This window comes from Syngnathus acus, chromosome 1 (assembly GCF_901709675.1).
Source record: "Syngnathus acus chromosome 1, fSynAcu1.2, whole genome shotgun sequence".
Lineage (NCBI taxonomy): Eukaryota > Metazoa > Chordata > Actinopteri > Syngnathiformes > Syngnathidae > Syngnathus > Syngnathus acus.
The window spans coordinates 15601995-15615406 of record NC_051087.1 but is presented as its reverse complement, the minus strand read 5'-3'; the positions used below and the strand labels follow the sequence as shown (position 1 = coordinate 15615406).

The 13412-nt window shown below is 50.9% G+C and overlaps 1 long non-coding RNA gene across 1 annotated transcript; it reads right to left on the bottom strand.

Moving 5' to 3' along the window:
• Positions 1 to 1221: 1221 nt before the first annotated feature.
• On the bottom strand, positions 1222 to 12536 carry LOC119124993. Its single transcript, XR_005098391.1, has 3 exons — positions 11598 to 12536; positions 5800 to 5802; positions 1222 to 1309 (listed from the first exon to the last, which is right to left on the bottom strand). It is a non-coding gene; the product is annotated as an uncharacterized LOC119124993 (long non-coding RNA).
• Positions 12537 to 13412: the final 876 nt, after the last annotated feature.

Here is a 13412-nt window from a genome sequence, read left to right as displayed (position 1 = left end):
TTACCTTCGTCTCCAGCCAGGAACTGATAACACCTCCAGGCCAACCATAAAATGGGTAGGGGGAGGCACTCTTTGTTTTCTCTCCTTAGCAAGGCGCAAGAAACGCTAAGGCCAAGGGAAACAAGCAAACAACCTAACTCAGGGGTCGGGAACCTATGGCTCGCGAGCCAGATATGGCTCTTTTGGTGACTGCGTCTGGCTCGCGGACAAATCTGACATTTGTTTACACAATTGAATTTATAAATAATTTTGTTATATTATCAAAGTAAAAAATAGACCTACTCAAATCAAAATGTTAAATTAGCTTTCAAAGTATAAAATATGATCACGTTTGCAATCCATCCCATCTGTTTTCTTCCGCTGAAATCCACTGTTGCGTCATATCAGCCAATCCCAGCTGCCCTTCGGTGTACAGAAAGGTGACGCCAGGTCGGACAAAAAAAGCGAGATTTTTATTGGACAATACGGTGCCTACGTGAGAGGTAAATTCCATCCGCTTTATTTAAAATTTCAGCTAGCTAGCTGGTGTGTGCCAGGCAAGCAAGAAAGATGTCGAAGAGAAAAAAAGATGACGATTACCGAACATTTCAGAGTGAGTGGACTGAAGAATTCGCATTTGTGGAGAGAGGAGGCTCTGCTACATGTCTCATATGTAATGACAAAATTGCATCAATGAAATGCTCCAATATCAAGTGGCACTTTGAGACACGACATGCTATATTTGCAATCAAATATCCAGCTGGAAGGTCCAAGCTAGTCAACAGCAATTCCGTGTATGGACCAGACAAGGTGACTTTAATTCAGCTAGTTTTGCTGGCGCATCAGCAATTGTGAGGAACGGAAAGCCATTCACGGATGGTGAGTATTTCAAAAACATTTTGCTTGATGTGGCTAATGAACTTTTTGACGACTTCACGGATAAAGAAAAGCTACTCAAACGGATAAAAGACATGCATCTGTCAGCAAGAACCGTTCACGATCTGGCCATTATGACTGATGAGACCCTCAACGCCTGCATGAAGCTCAACCTCACCACATATCAACCGGACTACAAAGGCATCACCAAAACGATGCACCCCCAGAAGTCTCATTAATGGTGAGTTTTTTTTCTAGGCCTCAATATAAAAACGTTATTAAAAAGAATACATTAGTACACTCAAAAAATCATTGGTCTTAATTAAAATACATGCATTTAATTGTGTTTAGCCTATCGTTTTTTTAAAATGGTATGGCTCTCGTGAAAAATTATTTTTTAAAAATGGGCATTTATGGCTCTGTCCGCCAAAAAGGTTCCCGGCCCCTGACCTCACTGGTAACACCTGTGAACTAGTACATGGACATTGAAATTAATTCTGTAGGCACTTTGTGCATTTTTACCTGTAAAAGAGTTGTAAAAGTATGTTTCTGTAACTTCCTGTTTAGAATTTCCGTTGCAAAACAAAAAATTAGTAGGCTGCACAAGTTGCCACATAGCCCAATCAGCTTGATGTAATGTACACTATTGTCCCTCCTTTCCCAAGCAGATAACAGTGGAGCAGTCCCGTCCCACATTGATACTGTGAAGAACACCGTCGAGTGATTCTGACGGGTCAACCTACAGCACTAATGTACAGGACTGTCTCAGAATAGAATAGAATAGAATAGAATAGAATAGAATAGATCTTTATTGTCATTGTCACATGTACAACGAAATTTAAAAAGTGCCAACCGATCCGAGCATGCGATAAAAAATATATAGAATAAATAGAATAAAAAGATAAAAAAAACAAGCTAAAAACCCACAGAAGAACATACACAGACATAATCATTTACGTTTAGCTGCATTCAATGTGACTACCGCTGTAGGGTAAAAACTGTTGGCGAATCTGCTAGTCCTCGACCTAATTAATCTGTAGCGTCTGCCTCATGGCAACAGTTCGAAAAGGGAGTGGCCAGGGTGGGAAGTGTCCTTCAGAATGTTCTGTGTTTTTTTGAGACAGCGGGTTCTGTGTTGGTCTTCCAGTGTGGGGAGAGGGCAGCCAATGATCTTCTGTGCTGTGTTGATGACCCCTTGGAGCTTTTTCCTCTGAGCAGCAGTGCAGCTGGAGTACCAAACACATATACAGTACGTTAAAGTGCTTTCTATGGAGCAGCGATAGAAGGACACCAGCAGTCTCCGTGTAATGCTGTGCCTCCTCAGCACCCTTAAAAAGTAGAGTCTCTGTTGGGCCTTTTTAAGCAGCTCAGAGGTGTTCACGCCCCAGGTGAAGTCCTCCTCGATGTGGACTCCCAGGTAGCGGAAGGAGGACACCCTCTTCACACAGACCCCGTCGATGATGAGTGGTGGAATGTCCGTTTTATTTTTCCTCCTAAAATCAATGACCAGTTCTTGGGTTTTAGCCGTGTTTAGGAGCAGATTGTTTTCTCCGCACCACTCCGATAGCTGGACCACTTCGTCCCTGTAGGCAGACTCATCCCCCTTTGAGATGAGCCCCACCACGGTTGTGTCATCCGCAAATTTCACGATGGTGTTGCTGCGGTGGGCGGGGGTGCATGCATGTGTGTAGAGCGTGTAAAGCAGTGGGCTCAGTACGCAGCCCTGTGGGGAGCCGGTACCAAGACTGAGAGGTGTGGATGTATGACGGCCCACTTTCACCCTCTGGCTGCGACCCGTCAGGAAGCTCTTAATCCACCTGCAAGTATTATGTGGAAGTCCCAGGCCCTCCAGTATGTCCACCAGTCTGTGGGGGAGGATGGTGTTAAAAGCAGAGCTAAAGTCCACGAAGAGCATCCGCACATAGCTCCCGGCTGCTCCAGGTGGGACAGTGCAGCGTGGAGGGCTGTAGCTACTGCATCCTCTGTGGATCTATTTGCCCTGTAGGCAAACTGGTGGGGGTCAAAACCTCTGAACAGGAGTGCTGTGATGTGACCCCGTACCAGCTTTTCAAAGCACTTCATGACCACCGGGGTGAGTGCGACTGGCCGGTAGTCATTGAGGCTGGTGATGTGGCGTTTCTTGGGCAGGGGGACTATAGTGGAGGATTCTAAACAGGATGGGACGGTGGACTCGGTAAGGGACTGGTTGAAAATCTTTGTGAAGACTCCAGCCAGCTGATCTGCGCAGTCCTTCAGGACACGCCCAGTGACGCCGTCAGGACCCGCAGCCTTCCTCGGGTTGATGGTCCGCAGCGTGCGCCTCACCTCGTGCTCCTTCACTGTGAGGGTGAAGCTGCTGGAATTTTAAATTAGAATATTGTGATAAAGTTCTTTATTTTCTGTAATGCAATTAAAAAACAAAAATGTCATACATTCTGGATTCATTACAAATCAACTGAAATATTGCAAGGCTTTTAATATTTTAATCTTGCTGATTATGGCATACAGCCTAAGAAAACTCAAATATCCCATCTCAAAATATTAGAATATTTCCTCAGACAAAGTAAAGAAAAAAAGATTTATAACAGCAAAACAAAATCAAACATTTGAAAATGCCCATTAATGCCCAAAAAACGGTGTTTTGTTCGTTTAATGAGTGTTTGTCCGGCAGTTTTGTGTGTTCGTCTCGTCGTACTGAGTCGTGCTACAAGTGCAGGCAGGTTCTGCTCGACATCGGCGAAAGCGAGTTTTGTCGAGTTCTGGACTTTGATGCGGGGACATTAAAGGAGCTCGGACTGCTACGTCCTGAGGCGTCGCCGGACTCGTCTGCTATTCCTCCCCCGGTTGGGAAGCGTCGAAAGCGGTGTGCGAGGAGGCTGAAGAGGGGCAAGCGTGGGGGCGTCCGGGCCAGGCTGGCGGCCAGCCCAGCTCGCCCGGCCGTGCCTTCCATTCTTCTGGCGAATGTTCGATCGCTGGACAACAAAATGGATTACATTCGCTTGCTGAGATCTACAAACCGGACGGTGCGTGACTGCTGTGTGCTCGTGTTCACTGAGACTTGGTTGACCGTCAACATTCCGGACTCAGCTGTACGTCTGGAGCGGCTAGCGTGCTATCGGGCGGACCGGGCCATTGTACGAGGGGGAAAATCTCGTGGAGGTGGAATATGCGTCTACATCCGTGACGAGTGGTGCCGGGACTCTGTGGTGGTATGCAAGCACTGCTCGCCACTGGCGGAGTTTGTGATCATTAAGTGACGTCCTTTTTACCTGCTAAGGGAATTTACCGCGATTCTGCTGGTCGCGGTTTACATCCCGCCTTCCAACATCGAAGGCGACAGGGTCGCGGCTCTTAGTGAACTGTACCAGGCTGTCAGTGAACAACAGACAGCGCACCCTGACGGTTTCACCATCTTCGCTGGGGATTTTAATCATGCTAACCTGAAGTCTGTTTTTCCGAGGCTTCACCAGCATGTTGATTTTCCTACGCGTGGCGACAGCTTCCTGGACCTGGTCTACTCTTCGCATAAAGGAGCTTTCAAAGCCGCCCCCCTCCCCCATCTTGGACTTTCTGACCATATCACTGTTATGCTTTTGCCCGCATACAGACAAAAGGTGAGAACATCCAGACCGGTTCGCAAGCGGGTACGGGTGTGGCCTGAGGGTGCCTCTGATGCGCTTCGTGACTGCTTTGGCTCTACTGACTGGGACGTGTTTAGGAGGGCTGCCACTTGCGATGGTCGGGCGGACATTGAGGAGTATACTGACTCTGTTTCCTCCTACATCAGGAAGTGCATTGATGATGTGACACACTCAATATCCGTCGTCACCCGGGCTAACCGGAAGCCTTGGCTGACAGGGGCTGTCTTCAGGCTGCTGAGGGCCAGGGACAAAGCCTTTAGAGCGGGGGATGAGGCTGGCTTGAGGACTGCGAGGGCCGACCTGTCCCGGGGCATCAAAGAAGCGAAGAAGGCGTTCTCGTGCAAAATTACCGCCCTCTTCAAGGACAGCAGGGACGCACGGAGCCCTTGGCAGGGCATTCAGACCGGACTACAAGCCCACGCCGCAGAGCTGTGAAGGCGACGTCCGTCTGCTCAATGACCTCAACCGCTTCTTTGCTCGCTTCGACGCTCAGAACAGCACTTGCCCGCTGAAGGCCACTCCCCCTTCCCACGAGTTGCCCCTGTGCCTCTCCGCCGACAGCGTGAGGAGGGCGCTTGCCGCTATCAACATCCGTAAGGCGGCGGGCCCGGACAACATCCCGGGTCGAGCGCTGAAGGACTGCGCTGGTGAGCTGACGGGTGTCTTCACGGACATCTTTAACACTTCCCTGCAGCAGGCCATCGTCCCGTCGTGTTTCAAGGCTGCCACCATCGTACCTGTGCCGAAGAAACCTGCTCCGTCCTGCTTCAATGACTACCGCCCCGTGGCACTTACGCCCATCATCATGAAGTGCTTTGAGCGGCTTGTCATGGAGCACATCCGATCCGTTCTCCCCCCCACCATTGACCCCTTCCAGTTTGCGTACCGAGCCAAACGGTCCTCTGAGGATGCCATCTGCTCTGCCCTCCACTCGGCCCTCACCCACCTGGAGGGGAGGGACTCGTATGTGAGGTTGCTGTTTGTGGACTTCAGTTCTGCCTTCAACACCATTGTGCCACAACGTCTCATCAGCAAACTTGACGAGCTGGGCCTCAGTACCTGCCTCTGCAACTGGCTACTGGACTTCCTCTGTCAGAGGCCACAGGTGGTACGTGTTGGCGACAAAATCTCCGCCAGCATCACACTGAGCACAGGGGCCCCCCAAGGCTGCGTGCTCAGTCCGCTGCTCTTCACCCTCCTGACGCATGACTGCACTGCCACCTACAGCGACAACCGCATAGTGAAGTTTGCTGACGACACGACTCTGGTGGGTCTCATCACCAAGGGAGACGAGACTCAATACAGGCTGGAGGTTGACCTTCTGACCACGTGGTGCAGGGACAACAACCTCCTGCTGAACGTCGACAAGACCAAGGAAATTGTTGTTGACTTCCGGAAGGGTCACGCCCAACACCTGCCGCTGACCATCGACGGTGCTGTGGTGGAGAGAGTGAGCAGCGCCAGGTTCCTGGGGGTGCACATCAGTGAGGATCTCTCCTGGTCCACCAACACCGCATCACTGGCGAAGAAGGCCCAGCGCCGCCTGTACTTCCTTCGGAAACTCAGGCGAGCGGGCGCTCCTCCGGCCGTCATGACTACATTTTACCGCGGCACCATTGAGAGCGTCCTCTCCAGCTGTATTGCTGTTTGGGGTGGCAGCTGCACTGACTACGACTTGAAGGCCCTGCAGCGCATAGTGAAAACGGCTGGTAAGACTATTGGTGCTTCTCTCCCCTCCTTGAAGGACATTTACACCTCCCATCTCACCCGCAAGGCGACCAAGATTGTGAGTGATGTGAGTCACCCCGCTCACTCTTTGTTTGATCTTCTGCCCTCTGGGAGGCGGTACAGGAGCCTGCGCTCCCGCACCACCAGACTCTCCAACAGCTTCGTACTCCAGGCTGTTAGGATCCTGAACTCGCGCCCCCTTTCTGCGTAGCGTCCTGTTCTTTGCGCTATGCTTACTGTCTGCTGTATGCACACTGGCTCAGTTTTGCTCCTCTTATTTATTGGGTTATTGGTTTATTATTTATTCATCGCTCATTTTATTTATTTATTATTTTTTGTTTATTATTTATTGTTTGTGCCTTCTTGTTTTTATTTTGTGTCGTCTACTTGTATGTCTCGTCACCGTGGGATAGAGGAAACGGAATTTCGGTTTCTTTGTGTGTCTTGACATATGAAGGATTGACAATAAAGCTGACTTTGACTTTGATTAATGCACTCAGTACTTGGTTGGGAATCCTTTTGAATGGATTACTGCAACCAATGCGGCATGGCATGGAGGCAATCAGCCTGTGGCATTGCTGAGGTGTTATGGATGCCCAGGATGCTTCAATAGCGACCTTTAGCTCATTTGCATTGTTGGGTCTGGTGTCTTTCAGCTTCTTATTCACAATAGCCCACAAATTCTCTATGGGGTTCAGGTCAAGGGAATTGGCAGGCCAATCGAGGACAGTAATGCCATGGTCAGTACACCATTTACTGGTGGTTTTGGCACTGTGGGCAGGTGTCAGATCATGCTGGAAAATGAAATCATCATCTCCATAGAGCTTTTCAGCAGACGGAAGCATGTAATGCTCTAAAATCTGCATTTACTCTGGACTTGATGAAACACAGTGGACCAACACCAGCAGCTGACATGGCTCCCCAAACCATCGCTGACTGTGGGAACTTCACACTGGATTTCAAGCAACTTGGATTTTGCTCCTCCCCAGCCTTTCTCCAGACTCTGGCGCCTTGACTTCCAAATGAAATACAAAACTTACTTTCGTCTGAAAAGAGGACTTTGGACTACTCTGCAACTGTCCAGTGCTTCTTTTCCATAGCCCAAGTCAGACGCTTCTTCTGTTGTCTTGAGTTCAGAAGTGGCTTGACCATGGGAATATGGCTATTGTAGGCCATTTCCCGGACACGTCTGTGAACAGTGGCTTTTGATACCTGGACTCCAGCTTCAGTCCACTGTCTTTGAAGCTCCCCCAAATTCTGGAAGCGACTATTCTTCACAATGCTGTTAAGGTCATCTCGATTGGTTGTGCAGCGTTTCCTGCCACATTTCCCCCTTCCAACAGACTTTTTGTGGATGTGCTTTGAAACTGCACTCTGTGAGCAGCTTGCTCTTTGAGAAATTCCTTTTTGTGTCTTACTCTCCTGATGGAGGGTGTCAATGATGGTCCTCTGGACAGCAGTCAGATCAGCAGTCTTCCCAATACTTGTGATTTAGTTTACTGAACCAAGCTGAGTGTTTTTCAAGGTTCAGGAAGCCCTTGCAGGTGTTTCGAGTTAATTAGACGATTCAAGTGATTGGTTGAATACCCTACTAGTATACTTTTTCATGATATTCTAATATTTTGAGATAGGATATTTGAGTTTTCTTAAGCTGTATGCCATAATCAGAAATATTAAAATAATAAAAGGCTTGCAATACTTCAGTTGATTTGTAATGAATCCAGAATGTATGACATTTTTGGTTTTTTAATTGCATTACAGAAAATAAAGAACTTCCATCCATCCATCCATCCATCCATCCATCCATCCATCCATCCATCCATCCATCCATCCATCCATCTTCCGCTTATCCGGGTTCGGGTCACGGGGGCAGCAGCTTTTGGAGGGACTCCCAGACTTCCCTATCCCCAGCCACTTCATCCAGCTCATCCCGGGGGATCCCAAGGTGTTCCCAGGCCAGCTGAGAGACATAGTGCCTCCAGCGCGTCCTGGGTCGTCCCCGGGGTCTCCTACCGGGTGGGACATGCCCGGAACACCTCCCCAGGGAGGCGTCCAGGAGGCATCCTGATGAGATGCCCGAGCCACCTCATCTGGCTCCTCTCAACGTGGAGGAGCAGCGACTCTACTCCGAGTCTCTCCCGGATGACCTTATCTCTAAGGGAGACCCCGGACACCCTGCGGAGGAAACTCATTTCGGCCGCTTGTATCCTGGATCTCGTTCTTTCGGTCACGACCCATAGCTCGTGACCATAGGTGAGGGTAGGCGGATAGATCGACCGGTAAATCGAGAGCTTTGCCTTTCGGCTCAGCTCTCTCTTCACCACGACGGACCGGTACAGAGTCCGTATTACTGCCGACACGGCACCGATCCGCTTGTCGAGCTCGCGCTCCATCCTGCCCTCACTCGTGAACACGACCCCAAGATACTTGAACTCCTCCACTTGGGGCAGGATCTCATCCCCGATCCGGAGAGGGCATTCCACCCTTTTCCGACCGAGGATCATGGACTCGGATTTGGAGGTGCTGACCCTCATCCCGACCGTTTCACACTCGGCTGCGAACCGCTCCAGTGAGAGCTGGAGCTCACGACTTGAAAAAGCCAACAGCACCACGTCGTCTGCAAAAAGCAGAGACGCGATGCTGAGGTCCCCAAACCGGACCCCCTCAACGCCTCGGCTGCGCCTAGAAATTCAGTCCATAAAAATTATGAACAGAATCGGTGACAAAGGGCAGCCTTGGCGGAGTCCAACCCTCACTGGGAACGAATCCGACTTACTGCCGGAAATGCGGACCAAACTCTGGCATCGGTGATACAGGGACCGAACCGCCCTTATCAGTTGGCTCGGCACCCCGTACTCCCGAAGCACCTTCCACAAAACCTCCAGAGGGACACGGTCGAACGTCTTCTCCAAGTCCACAAAACACATGTGGACTGGTTGGGCGAACTCCCATGCACCCTCGAGGATCCTGCCGAGGGTATAGAGCTGGTCCACTGTTCCACGGCCAGGACGAAAGCCACACTGCTCCTCCTGAATCCGAGGTTCGACCTCCTGACGGACCCTCCTCTCCAGCACCCCTGAATAGACCTTACCAGGGAGGCTGAGGAGTGTGATTCCCCTGTAATTGGAACACACCCTCCGGTTCCCCCTCTTAAAGAGGTGAAGCACCACCCCAGTCTGCCAATCCAGAGGCACCGTCCCCGATGTCCACGCAATTATTTAGAGGCGTGTCAGCCATGACAGCCCCACAACATCCAGAGCCTTTAAAAACTCTGGACGGATCTCATCCACCCCTGAGGCCTTGCCACCGAGGAGATTTTTTAACTACCTCAGTGACTTCGACCCCAGAGATTGGAGAGTCCGCCTCAGAGTCTCCAGGCCATGCTTCCACAATGGAAGGCGTGTAGGTGGAATCGAGGAGGTCTTTGAAGTATTCTCCCCACCGACTCACGACGTCCCGAGTTGAGGTCAGCAGCACACCATCCCCACTGTAAACAGTGTTGTCGGTGCACTGCTTCCCCCTCCTGAGACGCCGGATGGTGGACCAGAATTTCCTCGAAGCCATCCGGAAGTCAATCTCCATGGCCTCGCCAAACTCCTCCTACGCCCGGGTTTTTGCCTCAGCAACCGCCGAAGCCGCGTTCCGCTTGGCCATCCGGTACCTGTCAGCTGCCTCCGTAGTCCCGCAGGCCAAAACGGCCCGATAGGACTCCTTCTTCAGCTTGACGGCATCCCTTACCACCGGTGTCCACCAGCAGGTTCGGGGATTGCCGCCACGACAGGCACCAACGACCTTACGGCCACAGCTCCGGTCGGCTACCTCAACAATGGAGGCGCGGAACATGGTCCACTCGGACTCAATGTCCCCCGCCTCCCCCGGGACGTGGAAAAAGTTCTGCCGGAGGTGGGAGTTGAAGCTCTTCCTGACAGGGGATTCTGCCAGACTTTACCAGCAGACCCTCACAGAGCTTTTGGGTCTGCCAGGTCGGACCGGCATCTTCCCCCACCATCGGATCCAACCCACCACCAGCTGGTGATCAGTCGAAAGCTCCGCCCCTCTCTTCACCCGAGTGGCCAAAACATGCGGCCGCAAATCCGATGACACGACTACAAAGTCGATCATCGAACTGCGGCCTAGGGTGTCCTGGTGCCAAGTGCACACATGGACACCCTTATGTTTGAACATGGTGTTCATTATGGAAAATCCGTGTCGAGCACAGAAGTCCAATAATAGAACACCGCTCGGGTTCAGATCGGGGGGCCGTTCCTCCCAATCACGCCCTTCCAGGTCTCACCGTCATTGCCCACGTGAGCATTGACGTCACCCAGTAGAACGATGGAGTCCCCAGAAGGAGCGCTCTCCAGCACTTCCTCCAGGGACCCCAAGAAGGGTGGGTACTCTGATCTGTCGTTTGGTGCATAGACACAAACAACAGTCAGGACCCGTCCCCCCACCCGAAGGCGGAGGGAGGCTACCCTCTCGTTCACCGGGATGAACCCCAATATGCAAGCGCCCAGCCGGGGGGCAATAGGTATGCCCACACCTGCTCGACGCCTCTCACCGTGGGCAACTCCAGAGTGGAAGAGAGTCCAGCCCCTCTCGAGAGGGCTTGTACCAGAGCCCAAACTATGTGTGGAGGCAAGTCCAAGTCGAGTCGGAACTTTTCTGCCTCACACACCAGCTCGGGCTCCTTTCCAGCCAGAGAGGTGACATTCCATGTCCCAAGAGCCAGCCTCTGCAGCCGGGGATCGGACCGCCAAGGTCCGCGCCTTTGGCCGCCGCCCAGCTCACTATGCACCCGACCCTTTTGGCCCCTCCTACAGGTGGTGAGCCCATGGGAAGGGGGACCCACGTTTTCTTTTCGGGCTATGCCCGGCCGGGCCACACCAGGTGCTCGCCTTCGAGCCCCACCTCCATGCCTGGCTCAGAGGGGGGCCCCGGTGACCCGCGTCCGGTCGAGGGAAAACGAAGTCCATTTGTGTTTTCTGTCATAAGGGGCTTGGGTGAGCCGTGCTTTTTCTCATCCCTCACCTAGCACCCTTTTGCCATGGGTGACCCTACCAGGGGCATGAAGCCCCAGACAACATGGCTCCTAGGATCATATCGGCACGCAAACCCCTCCACCACGATAAGGTGACGACTCACGGAGGGGAAAATAAAGAACTTTATCACAATATTCAAATTTTCTGAGACAGTCCTGTATGTGCATTTGGCACCAGGACACCCTAGGCCAGACATGAGCAAACTCCGGCCTGCGGGCCGGATACGGCCCGTTGGGCTTTTTCATCCGGCCCGCCGAACTTTTCCAAATTATCATTCATTTCCCTTTCACCTGCAATCCATCGTTTGCCCGATAGATGGCGCACTAGTCACAATGACAGTGTTGGAGTGTAGCATTACAGCTGCCATTTCCCCCCTCCGGTAATAATGAGCGGACCAAAGAAAAGAAAAGTGGACGCTGAGTGCCGAGTTTTTCAAAAGGAGTGGACAACAAAATATTTTTTTTACTGATGTTCGATCAACGGCTGTATGTCTGATATGCCAAGAAACGGTTGCAGTTTTCAAAGAGTACAATCTCAGCCGTCACTTTGCCTCAAAGCATGCTAACTACGCGAGCAAGCAATCAACACAAGAACGGGCGGCTACTGCTCAGACGTTGGCAGCTAATTTACAGACTCAGCACAATTATTTTCACCGACAAATTGCGATTCAAGAGTCAAGTACCAAGGCAAGTTTTTTTGCTGGCATTCAAGTTAGCAAAGGCTAGCAAGCCTTTCTCCGAAGGCAAGTTTTTGAAAGAATGCATGGTAGAGACAGCAGATCTTCTGTGTCTGGAAAGCAAAGACAAGTTTAAAAAAAATCAGCTTATCACGCAGGACAGTGACTCGCCGTGTCGAACTGATTGACGAAGATATCGTTAGCGAGTTAAATAAAAAGGTGGAGTCCTTTCATTTATATCCACTAGCATTGGATGAAAGCAACGACATGAAAGACACTGCCCAGCTCCTAATTTTTATCCGAGGGATTAATGACAGTTTTGAAATAACGGAGGAGCTTTTGAGCATGGAATCGCTGAAGGGGAAAACGCGAGGAGCGGCTTTATATGAACAGGTGTCTGCTTTCATCGAAAGAATGAAGCTGCCTTGGAGTAAACTTGCCTGTGTCACTACGGATGGATCGCCAAATTTAACAGGAAAAAAAGTCGGGCTGCTGAAGAGAATCCAGGATAAAGTGAAAGAAGAAAACGCTGACCAGGATGTTATTTTTCTTCACTGCATCATTCATCAAGAATCTCTGTGTAAGTCTGTATCGCAGCTTAATCATAGTCAAAGTCAAAGTCAGCTTTATTGTCAATCCCTTCATATGTCAAGACACACAAAGAAACCGAAATTCCGTTTCCTCTATCCCACGGTGACGAGACATACAAGTAGACGACACAAAATAAAAACAAGAAGGCACAAACAATAAATAACAAATAAAAAAAATAATAAATAAATAAAATGAGCGATGAATAAATAATAAACCAACAACCCAATAAATAAGAGGAGCAAAACTGAGCCAGTGTGCATACAGCAGACAGTAAGCATAGCGCAAAGAACAGGACGCTACGCAGAAAGGGGGAGCGAGTTCAGGATCCTAACAGCCTTGAGTATGAAGCTGTTGGAGAGTCTGGTGGTGCGGGAGCGCAGGCTCCTGTACCGCCTCCCAGAGGGCAGAAGATCAAACAAAGAGTGAGCGGGGTGACTCACATCACTCACAATCTTGGTCGCCTTGCGGGTGAGATGGGAGGTGTAAATGTCCTTCAAGGAGGGGAGAGAAGCACCAATAGTCTTACCAGCCGTTTTCACTATGCGCTGCAGGGCCTTCAAGTCGTAGTCAGTGCAGCTGCCACCCCAAACAGCAATACAGCTGGAGAGGACGCTCTCAATGGTGCCGCGGTAAAATGTAGTCATGACGGCCGGAGGAGCGCCCGCTCGCCTGAGTTTCCGAAGGAAGTACAGGCGGCGCTGGGACTTCTTCGCCAGTGATGCGGTGTTGGTGGACCAGGAGAGATCCTCACTGATGTGCACCCCCAGGAACCTGGCGCTGCTCACTCTCTCCACCACAGCACCGTCGATGGTCAGCGGCAGGTGTTGGGCGTGACCCTTCCGGAAGTCAACAACAATCTCCTTGGTCTTGTCGACGTTC